Raw genomic sequence first — 14,369 nt, 5'->3', positions numbered from 1 at the left:
CATGACCTGTTTGAGCGAAGCAATCCAAGAATTCTACTTGAATAACCAGAGACCTGATTGTTAGCATGCAAGGTTAAGAGGAAAATCCATGGTATTATTTAAGGTATTAATATTTTTCAGACAAACTACTGGTATTTTTAACACAAGTCTTCAATATCTTTGTAAATATGAACTAGAACCACCCCCCCATAAAAAAACAAGTTACTGAATCATATCTATAGATAGCCAGGTACTCTTACACTTAATAAGCTCCAATAAAAACCAAATGAAGGAGATACAAATAGGAGGTAAACTCAGACTTCAATGAAGCACTAGGCAAGAAGAGGAGTACACCAATACAAAACAGAACTGGCTACATAATATCATCAAACCTCAGAGAAGAAGCCATTACTTTTTGTTGTTTTGTTAAAGGAACTGCTATGGACTGGGCTTGGATGTGTGAGGAGGGCAGTAAAGAATGGCATTTAACAGCATCATATGGTTTTTAATATTTGGGCTTTGGAGATGGGCCACCCGGGTTGCGATCCTAACTGTACTACTCATCAATACTATAATCTTGGGTAAATTACTTAGACTAAGGCCTCAGTTTCCTCACTTGTAAAATGGAAAGGATAGTGGTGATCATGATGAGAAGGGTGCGGATGGTAATAATGATACCTGCTTCACAGAGTCTGAGAAAAATTAAATTGGATAATGCACATGGCACAAAGTAAGTACATGGAAGACACTAGATATGTTAGAGCTTATTCTCATTACTTTAGGTGAAGGGAAAGTGTGAACAGAGGTAAGTACAAATGAAGGAAAAGGCAGAGGACTGTGCACTCTATAGAATAAACCAGGGGGTAAGGAGCGGGTAGTATGAGACCAAGTCAGAACAGCCAGATCCTGGACACCAGACCACAGAATTTCGAATTTACTTGACAGGCAGTGGGAATTCCTCAGCCAAAGAAATACCTAGGAAAAGCCAGCCTCTGGGGTCCTCAAATGGCACAGGATAAAGGGCTTCTCCTCTGTTCATCACCTGATACTAAGTAAGGTATCCATCCTCCCATGGGTTTACTTTAAAATTCCGACATCTTAGGGTAGCAGAGGATGGCTGCAAATTCAATCTATGGTCCACCCTTCTGCTCAACTGACCTCCAAACCATTTCCTTCTAGTCCCAAGCAACGACCTGACAGCCTGAGTTTCAATACCCTCCTAGCCCAGAGGATGCTGCTAAAATATATTCAGCTTGTTTTCTGGCACGGGACTCAGGCAGTCAGCCAGACAGGCTCCACAACGAATCCTCAGTCAGACATCTTTCACTGCCACTTTATTTTTATTTAATCACTGAGAGTATTAATATCATTCGCTGTAGCCAGTAAAGCCTACAACAGGAGAAATCAGCCTGCTCCCTGTTCTAGTTACATCTTCAAAACGAAATCTGACCGGAAAGCTGTCCTTTCTGGGGAACCGTGACAATTAGACCTACCTCTAACCTCCCATTCACAATTTTAGTTACACCTGTTTTCTTGGAAGATATAAGGATTGAACTAAATACAAATGACTCTTGCACAACATTTTATAATCAAAAAGTACGGAGCCAGAGAAGAGAAGCTGGTGAGATTTTAGTCCTATTCTGTCTTTTATAGGTGACCAGACTCAAAAAAACTGAAGGCAAGGTCCACATTCATCATCATAAGTAGTTATTACCAGTACTAGAACCAAGAATCCAGGCCAAGGTGACTATTACTCTTTTTCCATTATCATGAAAGGAAACCCACTTATATCTATGGGGTGAGTGAGTGAGTGTGTGTGTGTGTGAGAGAGAGAGAGAGAGAGAGAATATCAGTGAACAGACATACATGTGTATTTGAGAAAAGCACATCAGATAATGCATGTATTTAGCAGAAAATTCTGCACACAGTCATGACTTAATACATGTTAGATACTATTATTATCATCAACATTGTAAGGAATACAATTGCAATACTGGAATTAATAATGCTTGAAGGTCTATTAGGCTCTTCTACTTTAGTGAGCTTCCATTGTTTCCCGACTGTACAGGTTTTCTCGTATCATAGTAAGTCCAGCACTAGCCATTGTCTGCATCACTCCTCCTTGACTTGGGGTTTGTAATCATAGAACAACTCATTTTATTTGTGAAATTATGAATCTCTAGAAGATTACCTGTCTTTACCAGTAAACACCAATTAAAACAAAAAACTTCCCAAATTCTCATGTAAATTATCTACTCCTTTAAATGAGTCACACTTTCACTGCCCTTTGCAAATGGCAATAACCAAGTGTTGACTCTGTGTGTGTGTGTGTGTGTGTATTTTATATTTAATTCTAGAGCCATTATCGTCAATATGGGTAAGGCAAGGTCGAGAACCCATCTTATCTACAGAATAGAAGGGCGTAACTATAGCAGTCCAGGCCAAGTTTACCTGTAGCCCATCTATCTACTACTCCCCAGATCACTAGGTTTAAGTGATTCTACACCCAATAGATGACAAAAATCACACATCCCTCCTCAGGCCATCATGCCAACTCCTGAAATACAGATTCTAGTCGTACTCAAACCTGAAGGGAATAATGGAAAGAAATACTCAACTTCTTTCAAATATCCTATCTGATTGTCATTAGAAGCCTGATGCCTGATTCCTGGACATATTCTCGAATTCAAATGATTCTTTATCAATTGTTCGCCAACTAGTGTGCCAAGAGCTTTGTCTACCTGCACACGCTTGTGTACTGGGATGGGGGAGTTACGAAACACTTAAGATGCTAAAAAACTATTTCATGGGCAGCCACTTGACAACGTAAAGGCAAATGTGTTCAAGGGCTGGGCTTGCTGGCACAGACCAAAATGAATCAAACTCCAGACAAAGGGTTCTTATTCCACTGATAAATATCAACTTTCCATGACACAGGATTGTTTAGAGTAAAAACATTTTGAGAATTGGAAATATCAAACTCTAATTATAACACATTCGATAGCCAGATTCCAACACAATCAAGCCCTAAAAATATGATCTCTATCACCTGCTGACCTGAAACAAGCATATTTTTTCACCTTGCCCAATTCCCCTGAAGCCCTGGCTTCATTCTCTCCCAACACATCCCCAGCAACATGCCTTAACTTCCCTTTTTAGATCATGAGGGTCATTGTTTGTCTCCCTCTCCCCTTCCCAATTGCTCTGAAAAAGACTACTGAACCTGGTTCCATATTCATGGTAAGCCCTTACATCAAAGGAAGAAAATAATTCAAGTTTATGCTCAACTAACATCACATCTTCTGAGACAACAGGTGAAAAATTATGCTTTCTGCCACAACCGAGACCAAAAATTACAGCCTGAAATACACAGTTCCTCATGTGTAAATAGCTGTGACTTCTAGGGCAGACTCGTGTTCACAGACAGGATAATGGCTCCCAAAGATGTCCTCATGCTAATCCCAAGAACCTGTGAATGTTTCCTTATGTATTAACATGTTATCTGCAAATGTGATTGGGTTAACAACGTTGAGATTGCAAGATTATCCTGCACCACCCTAGATCAACCAATGTAATCACAAGAGTCTTTCAAGCAGAAGAATTTTAAAAATGGAAAATATTTGTTGTTGATGATGTAGAGAAATTGGAATCCTTGTACATTGCTCTTGGAAATATAAAATACAGCCACTGTGGAAAACACTGTGGTAACTCTCAAAAAATTTAAACACGGAATTAGCAGCTGATCCCGCAAGTTATGTATACAAAAGAATCAAAAACAGAATCACCAGATACCTGTACACCAGTATTTATGACAGCATCATTCATAACAGCCAAAAGCAGAAACCCAAGTGTCCACTGAAATGTGAATGGATAAACAAAATTTGTTATATACATACAACAAAATATTATTCATCCATAAAAAAGAATGAATCTCTGATTCATACTACAACATGGGTGAACCCTGAAAATGTTTGGGTGAAAGAAGTCAGTCACTAAAGGGTAAATATTATCTGATTCTACCAATATGAAATATTTAGAAAAGGCTAACTCACAGAAACAACAACAAAAAAATAGGTGACAGGGGCGCCTGGGTGGCTCAGTCGTTAAGTGTCTGCCTTCGGCTTAGGTCGTGATCCCAGGATTCTGGGATCGAGCCCCACATCGGGCTCTCTGCTCAGCGGGGAGTCTGCTTCTCCCTCTCCCACTCCCCCTGCTTGTGTTCCCTCTCTCGCTGTGTCTCTCTCTGTCAAATAAATAAATAAAATCTTTAAAAAAAAAAAAATAGGTGACAAGTTACATGGCTGGGGAAAATGGGGAATGGGGATTATTGCTTAATGGGTACAGATGTTAGAGGGGACGAAGAATTTTGGAAAAAGGTGGTGGTCGTATGACACTGAATTTGCTTCATGCTACCAGAATTATACACTTAAAAATGGTAAACTTCATGGTGTAGATATTTTACCACAATAAGAAAAAAGTAGTTAAAAAAAAAAAAGTGGGTGAATAAGGCAGAAGAGAGTCAGAGGGAAGAAATCAGAGTGACACAATGTGAGAAGGACTTCACCAGCCAAGGCTGGCTTTAAAGATGGAAAAAGGGGGCCACAAGCCAAGGAAGGCAGGCAGCCTCTAGAAGCTGAGTAAGGCAAAGAAATGGATTCTCCCCTTGAGCTTCTAGAAGCCCTACCTGCCGAAGGGCTTGATTTTCACTCAGTAACACCCCTGTCAGACTTCTAACCTACACAACCATAAGATAATTAAACTGAGTTGTTCTACGTGACTACGTTTATAATAATTTGTTATGGAAACAGTAGAAAACTAGTAGCGTGGCTGACAGTACCTTGTCTCCCCCAGTGCATGGCTTCCCTCTTTCCACAACACCAAATTCCAAAATTTTCATATCTGCTTTTCACTGCCAATGGTTAGAGGCATGGTTTTCATCTCATATGCTGCATTTCAAATTGATAAAAGCCAGAATGTAATTTAATTACAGTAGGAAATGGAAAACCTTGGGGAACTAGACAATATCCTAAGATTAAATTACTGAAAAATCTAAAAATAAACATATCAGTTCCTATGAAGACATGGTATGAAATAAAACTCTACGCTATCCATACGAACACACTAACCCTGGCAAAACTTTGCTTTCACTGCAACGTATGCTGGTCAGTCTTGGACCTCGTTCCAAGACGATCCACAGTGGCTACAGACAGGCCCAGCCAATCCAGGCAGGAAGGCTGAGAGGTCTCGGATGGCAGGCCTTCTGAGGTGTGACACATCTGCATGGTTCTGCTCCTGGTTCTCTCTCCCATTAGCCTACTACTTACTTTTTTGGCCCTTATGGCTGTGGAAAAGACCATCAAGTAAGCTTCTGTTTCTAAGCATACAACATCCTGGCACAAAAAGCAGTACTTCAGGTACAGCTGATTATCTATCAGTTAAGTCAAAAGCCCTGCTAGGGGCACCTGGGTGGCTCAGTCAGTTAAACATCTGACTTGGGCTCAGGTCATGTTCTCAGCGTCCTGGGATCAAGCCCCAATTTGGGCTCCCTGCTCAGCAGGAGGTCTGCTTCTCCCTCTCCCTCTGCCCCTTTCCCCACCATACTCACACCCACTCGCTCTCTCGCAAATAAATAAAACCTTTTTAGAAACCCTGCTATAAAGTTGACAAGAACATAAAACCTAGATAACCAATTTGAAGACTTTAATACATAGTTAAAATATGTGCACAAAACACAGCCTTTACTTCATTGTTTTGCATTATCATTTGAATGCCCTTACTTATTACTAAACTATCTGATTTTAAAGTAAGAAAAAAGCACAACTTCAACACCACTAGTATTTTTATGGTAATAACCATCAACAAGTTAATTCACACATGGTGTCTAAATGTGACATTTGATATTTAATTTTTTTAAAACCACTTAACTGCTTAAGATGTCACAAAGACTAAAGAATTCCCAAAATCACTGGCATTAAGAATAAAATTATTCAACACCTCAAAATCCTTTGGAGGGGACCACCGGTCATATTCTATTATACTGATTTATCTTTCTGTCCTTAAAATACTGCCAAGTCCCTGGAGGGAAGTCCTCTTTAGAGTCCCAATAAGTTGCCCAACATTCAGGTGGTGCATAATAATTGTGTGCTGAATAATATAGCTCAGCCACACAAGCTATATTTTGATAAAGACATATCCCCCCCACGTCTTTTGTATTCTTTTAAACAAATAAATGATTCGGGCCACAAGAGAAGCATCAAAGTTAGGCATCATTTATTTTTAGGTTTTTATTAAATATTATACAAATACTATTAACAATGTCTATTTCAATCATCTAAAGTGTGTGTGTGTGTATATATATATATATATTTATTTTTTTTTTTATTTTTATTTATTTTTTTTTTTTTAATTTAAAAGGTCCAGAATATACATTCTCTCATCCTCCAGCTTGGACCGAATCTGCCCCTCCTATCGCCCTCCCTATTTCTCCACCAAAATCTACAACTCCATGTAGGTCCCGGGTCCTCCATACACCACGCCTGGAGTTGCTCTTTTTTTGGATCATTTCCATAAGCACTTGTGCTGGGAACCAAATGATCCTGTGTGTTTTTCCACCATTTCACACCGTCGGCTTTTTCTCCCACCACAGGCAACACTCCCTGACATAGTTTGATCTCTTCTACAATGTTTAGAACATGTATACACAGATCAGACATTGAATAAACACTCAGGAGTTAGTAAATACCAACGCAATACTGGCAAAACCAACCCTTATGATGTTCGGTGCACGGTAACTCAGATTTTACCCATGCAATGCACACCAATGACATCACATAACAGATTATTAAACAGCTGAACTAAATCATGTGGTACAAACATGAACTGAACCCTAGACACCTTGGTAAGAGGTATCCCTTTTTTGGGGTGTAGGTTTTCCATCTTTGTTGTTTCTCTCTAGGAGAATATTAAGGTTCATATGAAAGAAAATCTAGTCATTTGAATTATCCCTGCTTTTATATTCTCACACTCCAGTGATGTGTTCTAGGCATAAGGTGCTACACCTAAGTCTCTCTAAAATGAGGAAGAATGATCACATTTGCACTGCATGCACCAAGCAAAACAACAAAAGAGAACATCTTCCAAGGAAAGCAAACACCTATTTACAGACAACAAATTTCTGGGAAGCAGGCCCCAGGGCATGCACTCCATTCAATTTTAAGTGTTAGACTTAGCTGTATACAGGAAAAAGGAACAACAAAGCACACAAGCAAGAGTGAGATGAGACAAGGGTTGGAAGGAGGGATATGGAATCTGACTAGATCGATTCCCTGTGCTTCTCAGCTGAGTAAACCGCAACAGTAGGCCTGGGGGACATGACCCTGGGCTGCTGAACTCAGTACACTCGCTCAGTGTATTCTGGATGTAAACACTTTTCTGTTTCCTCCAAAGCAGTGTTATGCTTCTCCAAGAGAGCTGTAAGTATTGGGGAAAATGCCAAAATACTACAGCGTCCATTTAATCTTTGTATTCTTACATTCCGTAACTACTCTCCTCACTCAAGAAATAAACCAAACCCAACTCCCATGAACCCATTTATCCTATTGTATATTAAACCTCAAGTTCAAGTCCCAAGGACCTGAGGGATTACACAATTTATCCAGTAACCTCCATCCGAAGAGTTTGCCAGCTTGAAGTGTGCCTCTGATTTGGATCTGTTTTGTTCCAGACAGTAATTCAACTCCACGTATAAATGAATTGCTGTTGTGTATTAAGCTTGAAGGAGAAGTGAGAGTCAAGAGACTTTCTCATTTGTAACTTAAAAAAACTTCCTAGTACTTACTTATTCTACTCCCTCAGTGATTCTTTAAAACCTGATCCTGAACTAGTCTTCCCCACACTTCCCTACCTCGGGGGTCTCAGCTTAGAACGGCGGCAATATTCCGTGCGTGTCAGCTGGCCCACTGACAAACAGGTCCATTCATTCCCCCTTTCTCTCTTCTATACATATATTTATAAATGGTAAGCACAATATATTCTCTGTTATTCCACATGATTGGGCAATGGAGACAGTGTTTAACAGAGAGGTGCCACACATACCATGCATGATTTCCAAATGAATAGGACTTATCAAAATATATTAACACAAAAGCCATATTATCATAACTCAATTTTTTTTTAATGACTCTCAAGGAACTCAAGGATTTTACAAGGTCTTCTGGTCATCCCTATAAATTACAATGATAAGCTTTGTGGTTGGAATCACTGAAGCCTGGGTTCAAATTCCAGTTACCAGCAGTTCATTTCGGCAAGCAACTAAATTTCTCTGAGTCTGTGTCTTCATCTGAAAATGAGGACAAAACCACCTCCCTGTTAGGGTCACCATGAAACCTGTACCCCTTACAGCAGGACACACAGAGACGGAGGTGCGGCGTCTACCGAAAAGCTGGTGGCTGGGGAGAAAGCTGCTAGTCTTCAGAGTAGACAGTAACACCTTGGGCTTATACCCTAGAACTAAAACTACTTGCTGTGCGTTCACTAGCAAGTGACTTAACTTTTTGAACTTCAGTTTCCTCGCCTAAAAGGAGGACACAAGCTACTTCAGGAGGATTTCCAGGGGAACCTGACAAAAGAGGCTTTGTACAGTAGGGTCACTCAAATTTAAATGAGTGAACACATGCTAAGTGTTGCATTGAGCTCAGTGTCTGACTTATAATAAGGGTCCGATAAACTTCAGCTACTGAGGACCAGAACCCAATACCACCAACTCAAGATGGGGGAGGGGTGAAAGACAGGAGCATCTTCACTTCCCTAACATAATGTCTTTGAGTCTCTCAAACACATACTTACACGAGAATTTCTTTACTATAAGCACAGTGCATGTTTAGCAACAGTCCAAATGATGAACTTAACGCATATCTAGTTCTGTGGTTCTCAAACTGAGTGCCAAGGCATCCCAACACCCTACAATGAACTCAGAGGGGAACGGCAGAATTATTTTAAATTTCTGATGGAAACAACACCAACAAAAAAAATTCGAAGTCTTCGGACACCGCCCAAACCCCTACCCTGAAGTAGTTCACTGCTTTTACATTAAGTCACATTACATTCCTTTCCATGAAAGCTTACTTTTGCAAAGCTGATTTTTCAGCAGCTGCTAAGATAAAGTAACAGGAGAAAATGAAAATCAAACAGGAAATGAGGCTGGTAGTAAAATCAGGTCTGAGAACTTGTGCAGTGACCAAGAGATACACACATATTCATATATAACTGATTTTTTTAAAAAGTTTATTTATTTGACAGAGAGGGAGAGAGAGCACAAGCAGGGGGAGAAGCAGAGGGAGAGGGACAAGCAGACTCTGCACTGAGCACGGAGCCTGATGCGGGGCTCGACCTCACAACCCCCAAGATCACAATCTGAGCTGAAACCAAGAGTCAGATCCACCGACTGAGCCACCCAGGCGCCCCAGAAGTGTGATTTTGTAAAGAATACAGCGGAAATATCTTTCTTTCCATTGACATAAAAAAATTTTTCAAATAGCTGCTGAGTGATTAGGAAGTAAATGCGTTCTTTGCACATAAAAACTTAAATAGAGAGGGGCCTGGGTGGCTCAGTCATTAAGCGTCTGCCTTTGGCTCAGGTCATGATCCCAGAGTCCTGGGATTGAGCCCTACATCGGGCTCTCTGCTTGACAGGAAGCCTGCTTCTCCCTCTCCCACTCCCCCTGCTTGTGTTCCCTCTCTCGCTATGTCTCTGTCAAATAAATAAAATCTTTAAAAAAAAAAAAAAACAACACCTTAAATAGAGCAGTTAGGTATTCCTTTAGGCCTCAGGCCACCATGTAAAATTACTGAGCGACTCAGGACACTGGCAACTGAGAAAGTGTGGAAAACTCTAATCTAGATTATACATTCACCACCCCCACCCAGCACACCTGATCTTATTGCTTTCTGGAAGGTTTCTAAAACAAAAGGACCTTTGCAAAGCATTTTACCCTTTTGTTTTCAACCATACATAAGAAATTATTTAAGGGGCACCTGGGTGGCTCAGTCGTTAAGCGTCTGCCTTCGGCTCAGGTCATGGTCCCAGGGTCCTGGGATCGAGTCCCGCATCGGGCTCCCTGCTCCGCGGGAAGCCTACTTCTCCCTCTCCCACTCCCCCTGCTTGTGTTCCTTCTCTCGCTTTGTATCTGTCAAATAAATAAATAAAATCTTAAAAAAAAAAAATTATTTAAAAATGTGGATGAGGCCGACTTGAGAAAAAATATACATATTTTTTAAGTAGATAAATGAAATTTTGTCTTAAAAAAAAAAAAGATTTCCCTAGGGGTTCCATATAAAGCAAGTGTCACATAATATACAGCAGCCTGGTCGCCTTGGTCAATAAGCTTCAGTCTAAATAAACCTTCTCCTATGTAGTATCTAAAGAAATCTCTCCGGCTAAACGCTGAGTTTCAAAACCATTTGTTAGAACTTAGTTTTATGATAGAATATTATTCTAAATGCCTGTTGTCCTGCCATAATTATGAACAGTGTCTCCTTTCACTCTCCAATTAGGATGACTAATTGTATGGCCACCCTAATTTAAAGGCCAATTACATGCTGAAGAAATTAAGATTTGAATGTCTATCTAGAGCTAAGCAAAAATAAAAATTTTAATACTGTGGGTGTCTGGGTGGCTCAGTTGGTTAAGCGTCTACCTTTGGCTCGGGTCATGATCCCGGGGTCCTGGGATCGAGCCTCCATCGGGCTCCCTGCTCAGCGGGAAGTCTGCTTCTCCCTCTCTCCCTCTACCCCTCCCCCTTGCTTGTGCGCTCGCTCGCTCTTGCACTCTCTCTCTCGAAAAAATAAATGAGTAAGATCTTTTTAAAAAATTTAATACTGGATTTCAGTTTTTAAAAACCTCAATAGCAGACACCCAAAGACCCAGCTGAGGCCAGATAACTCCTAATATCCTTCTAATCCTGCAGTCCTGTGACTCTGAAATCAATCGGGCAGACAGTGAATCAGCATGTCTAGCAGCCAAAACTACTGATGAGTTAGTTCTGCACCTCGCATCCCATATTCACGTTTTAGTAAGTTGTTAATGATTTGTAATAGTAAGCCAATAACTAGGCTTCCCTTAAAGAAAATATCATTTAAAAACAAGCAATTCATGAGTTCTAAATTCTCATTTGTTCAACAGTTTTTCATATTTCATATATCATTTAAAAATAGCTACAATTAGGGCGCCTGGGTGGCTCAGATGGTTAAGCGTCTGCCTTCGGCTCAGGTCATGGTCCCGGGGTCCTGGGATCAAGTCCCGCATCGGGCTCCCTGCTCCTTGGGAGCCTGCTTCTCCCTCTGCCTCTCTCTCTCTGTCTCTCATGAATAAATAAATAAAATCTTTTAAAAAAATAAATAAATAAAAAATAAAAAATAAAAATAAAAATAGCTACAATTAGATCTTTACTAATTCTACCATTTTTTTCTTGTAACCTTCCAGCTTGCCCTAAGGCAAATCCTAATTGCTTTTTTCATACAAAGAAAACAAAACAAAAAACTCCTTATATGCCGACACTATATTTTCTTCCCAAGAAGCTCAGTGACTGAATAGTTTTCACACCGTCTCCTGCTCATTAAAAATCAAAGATGCAAAGATACCTTTTTTCCTCCCCCTCATAAAACCTCCCAAGCCTTAAGTTTTAAGAAAAGAAAAAGAAATTTAAAAAAAGATAAAACACAGACCACTAAAGAATAAGCATATTCATGACTGACTTTCCATAACATCCAGGACAGAAATAAATAATCTCAGCTAAATAAAGGGAAATACCATGTGATATTTTCACTCAATTTCTAAACAACCATGCTTCAAATGTGATGGTGTTCCCAGCCAAATTAATTCACTGTTTTTCAACCTTGCTTTCCAACACTTCAGTACCTTCTACACTTAAGACCTAAGATGAGGGTGAATGACAGAATGACAGTAACATTTCTCCAAGAGTCGCCAGGGTGTTAATATGCAATATGCACATTCCTAGGCTCCAGCCCCGTGGTCCTGACTCAGGGACTCTGGGATCCCAGCCCAGGAATCCAGAGCTCTTACAAATCTCTGGGGGAATCCTTATATACATGACCCTTGAGATCTACCGATAAAAAGGTGCCTTCGTGCATAAGAGAGAGGCTTACATTCAGTAAATAGCCCATTTACTCATTCCTCACGATTCTGAGCACGAATGTGTATTTGGGAAAAGAAAAAATCCATAAAATGAGAAACATATGGGGAGACAGACTGGACAGATTTTTACTAAGTCATTCTGCAAAGGGTAGGAGGAGCCAGGAGGAAGGAACCACGAATCACAAATGCACAAATCACTCCTCACGATGAAGAGTGTGCCAACAGGTCACCTGTCAGGAGCGAGGGGAAACACTCCATCGCAAGGAAACATCTTGGCTCCTATTTTAATGGTTTTTCCTTCTGGACTACCCCACCTTCCCCAGACTTGTCTGATGCTTAGTACAGAACTCCCATCAGCTCATTCCTATCTGCAGTTCCCTCCTTTTCCGGCCTCGAGTCTACGGCCCCGCTAAATACCATCCTTGGCAACACACTGGCGTTTCTTGCTCCCCTCATTAGCCGTATTTTCAGCGCAGCCATCTGACGAACCCCCAAACCTAGACGAACTCTGCGTCATCACCTCTGTCCGTCCTGAGATCAGCAGCCGGGCACAGCTACAGAGCACCCCAGCAGGCTGACTGGGGACTTCCTCTCTGTGGGAGACCCCTCCCCAGAGTCCCTCGACACTGCCAAGACGGCCATCTTCATTTCTCCCATCATCTCACTCTGCACACAAGCTACATCAACTCCTTTCCAATCTCTACAAACCTCCAAGAGCCTCACCCCTTGTACCTCAAAAAGGAAATGAAGACCCTTCACTCCAGAACTCTCTTCACTTCCTGCTTTGAAACTGACATACCTGGGACGCCTGGGTGGCTCAGTCGGTTAAGCGACTGCCTTCGGCTCAGGTCATGATCCCAGAGTCTTGGGATCGAGCCCCGCATCGGGCTCCCTGCTCTGCAGGGTGCCTGCTTCTCCCTCTCCCTCTGCCTCTCTCTCTCTCTCTCTCTCTGTCTCTCATGAATAAATAAATAAAAATTTAAAAAAAAAAAAATCTTAAAAAAAAAAAAAAGAAACTGACATACCTACCACACATCTGTGCCTTCTCTTCCGCTCTCCTCAGGGTAAAACAAAGGAAGGATCTCCTCCTGTCTTTGAAGACCATCCCCCTCCTTTATCCTCTACTCAGAGGGCCATTATGAAAAATAACTGTTATAATTAATCCATGTATCACAAAGCACAGTGTGTGGCCCATTAAAAAATATTCAATAAATAGTAACTGTTTCCACTATTGAGGTTTCCAGTAAAGCTGTGTCCAAGTGCATGCTCCAAAGATAAAACAATCAACCGCATATCAGAGTGGAGAGGGAGAATCAAAGAAGCATATACTTCAAACAAAATTCTCACCGCTACCACCTTCCCCCAATCCTGGGAAATAAGTCAAATAAATCACTCACCTTTGGAAGAAAAACTTATCTCACAGCCAAGTATGAGGGACAAAGGGGTAAAAAGCTAAGACACCAATATTTTCTTGCCTTTGCTGATTTTCCAATTCCTCGGGTCTACTTTTAAATGGTGGGGCACAACAAGGAAAGCTGTTACTATACATTCCTTTCCCTACCTCTTGCCATACTCTCGGTGGCCAGCTTCTCTTTCAGGAAACTATGTTATGAAATTTAAATGGACTAGAAGAACATTTGGCTCACATTCAAAGTGTATAGCATACTTTGCTGTCAATATCTAAATCCCAGGGTGCACAGGACTCCGTCAGAGAAACAGTACAGGATACACATTCACAAGACCCATACAGAAATCATCCTTCCAGAGGAAGGAGTCTGGGCAATTAATTTCTCAAAAAGCGGGGGGGTAAGGGGCACTACACAAATTTATGCAGAGTGAAACTGAATATCTGACTTGTTAAAGCGAGGAATACAATCAGGTCCTTTGCTCATTTCTATGTAAATAAGTCCTAAAACCTTCTTACTCAAAACCCTGGACAGCCTAAGGAATTTCACTTCTCAGGCATCAGGGCAAGCTGGCTGGTTTGGTTTGGAACCTCTGTGCTGGCTGCTCATTCAAGATCGTTTTTTAAATGAATGGAGCCTTGGTTACCATTTCCATCAACCCTTCCGGAGCACTCGATACCAGCTCACCAGAAATGATGCTTTTAAGTTGTAAGACATGTCTTTTGGAAATCCTGGAGATAGGGTTTCTCAGTTATCTTTTAGGAGGGTCACCCTTCAAGTTCAACGGAGGGTAGCAAAAGCCCCCTTGTTCCTCAGCACTCCACTCCCAACAA

General features: G+C 41.0%; 1 protein-coding gene across 9 annotated transcripts in view; it reads right to left on the bottom strand.

Annotated features, from left to right (window-relative positions):
* The window catches only part of FMNL2 (formin like 2), a 307,166-nt gene that overhangs the window by 139,868 nt on the left and 152,929 nt on the right, over nucleotides 1–14,369 (bottom strand). The gene's annotated exons all lie outside the window — the stretch shown is intronic.

Source organism: Mirounga angustirostris, unplaced genomic scaffold, assembly GCF_029215605.1.
Source record: "Mirounga angustirostris isolate CCGP_5_RB_7025 unplaced genomic scaffold, mMirAng1.0.hap1 SCAF_3, whole genome shotgun sequence".
Classification (NCBI taxonomy): Eukaryota; Metazoa; Chordata; class Mammalia; order Carnivora; family Phocidae; genus Mirounga; species Mirounga angustirostris.
Note: the sequence above shows the minus strand (reverse complement) of the source record. Positions and strands in the feature narration are given on the sequence as shown.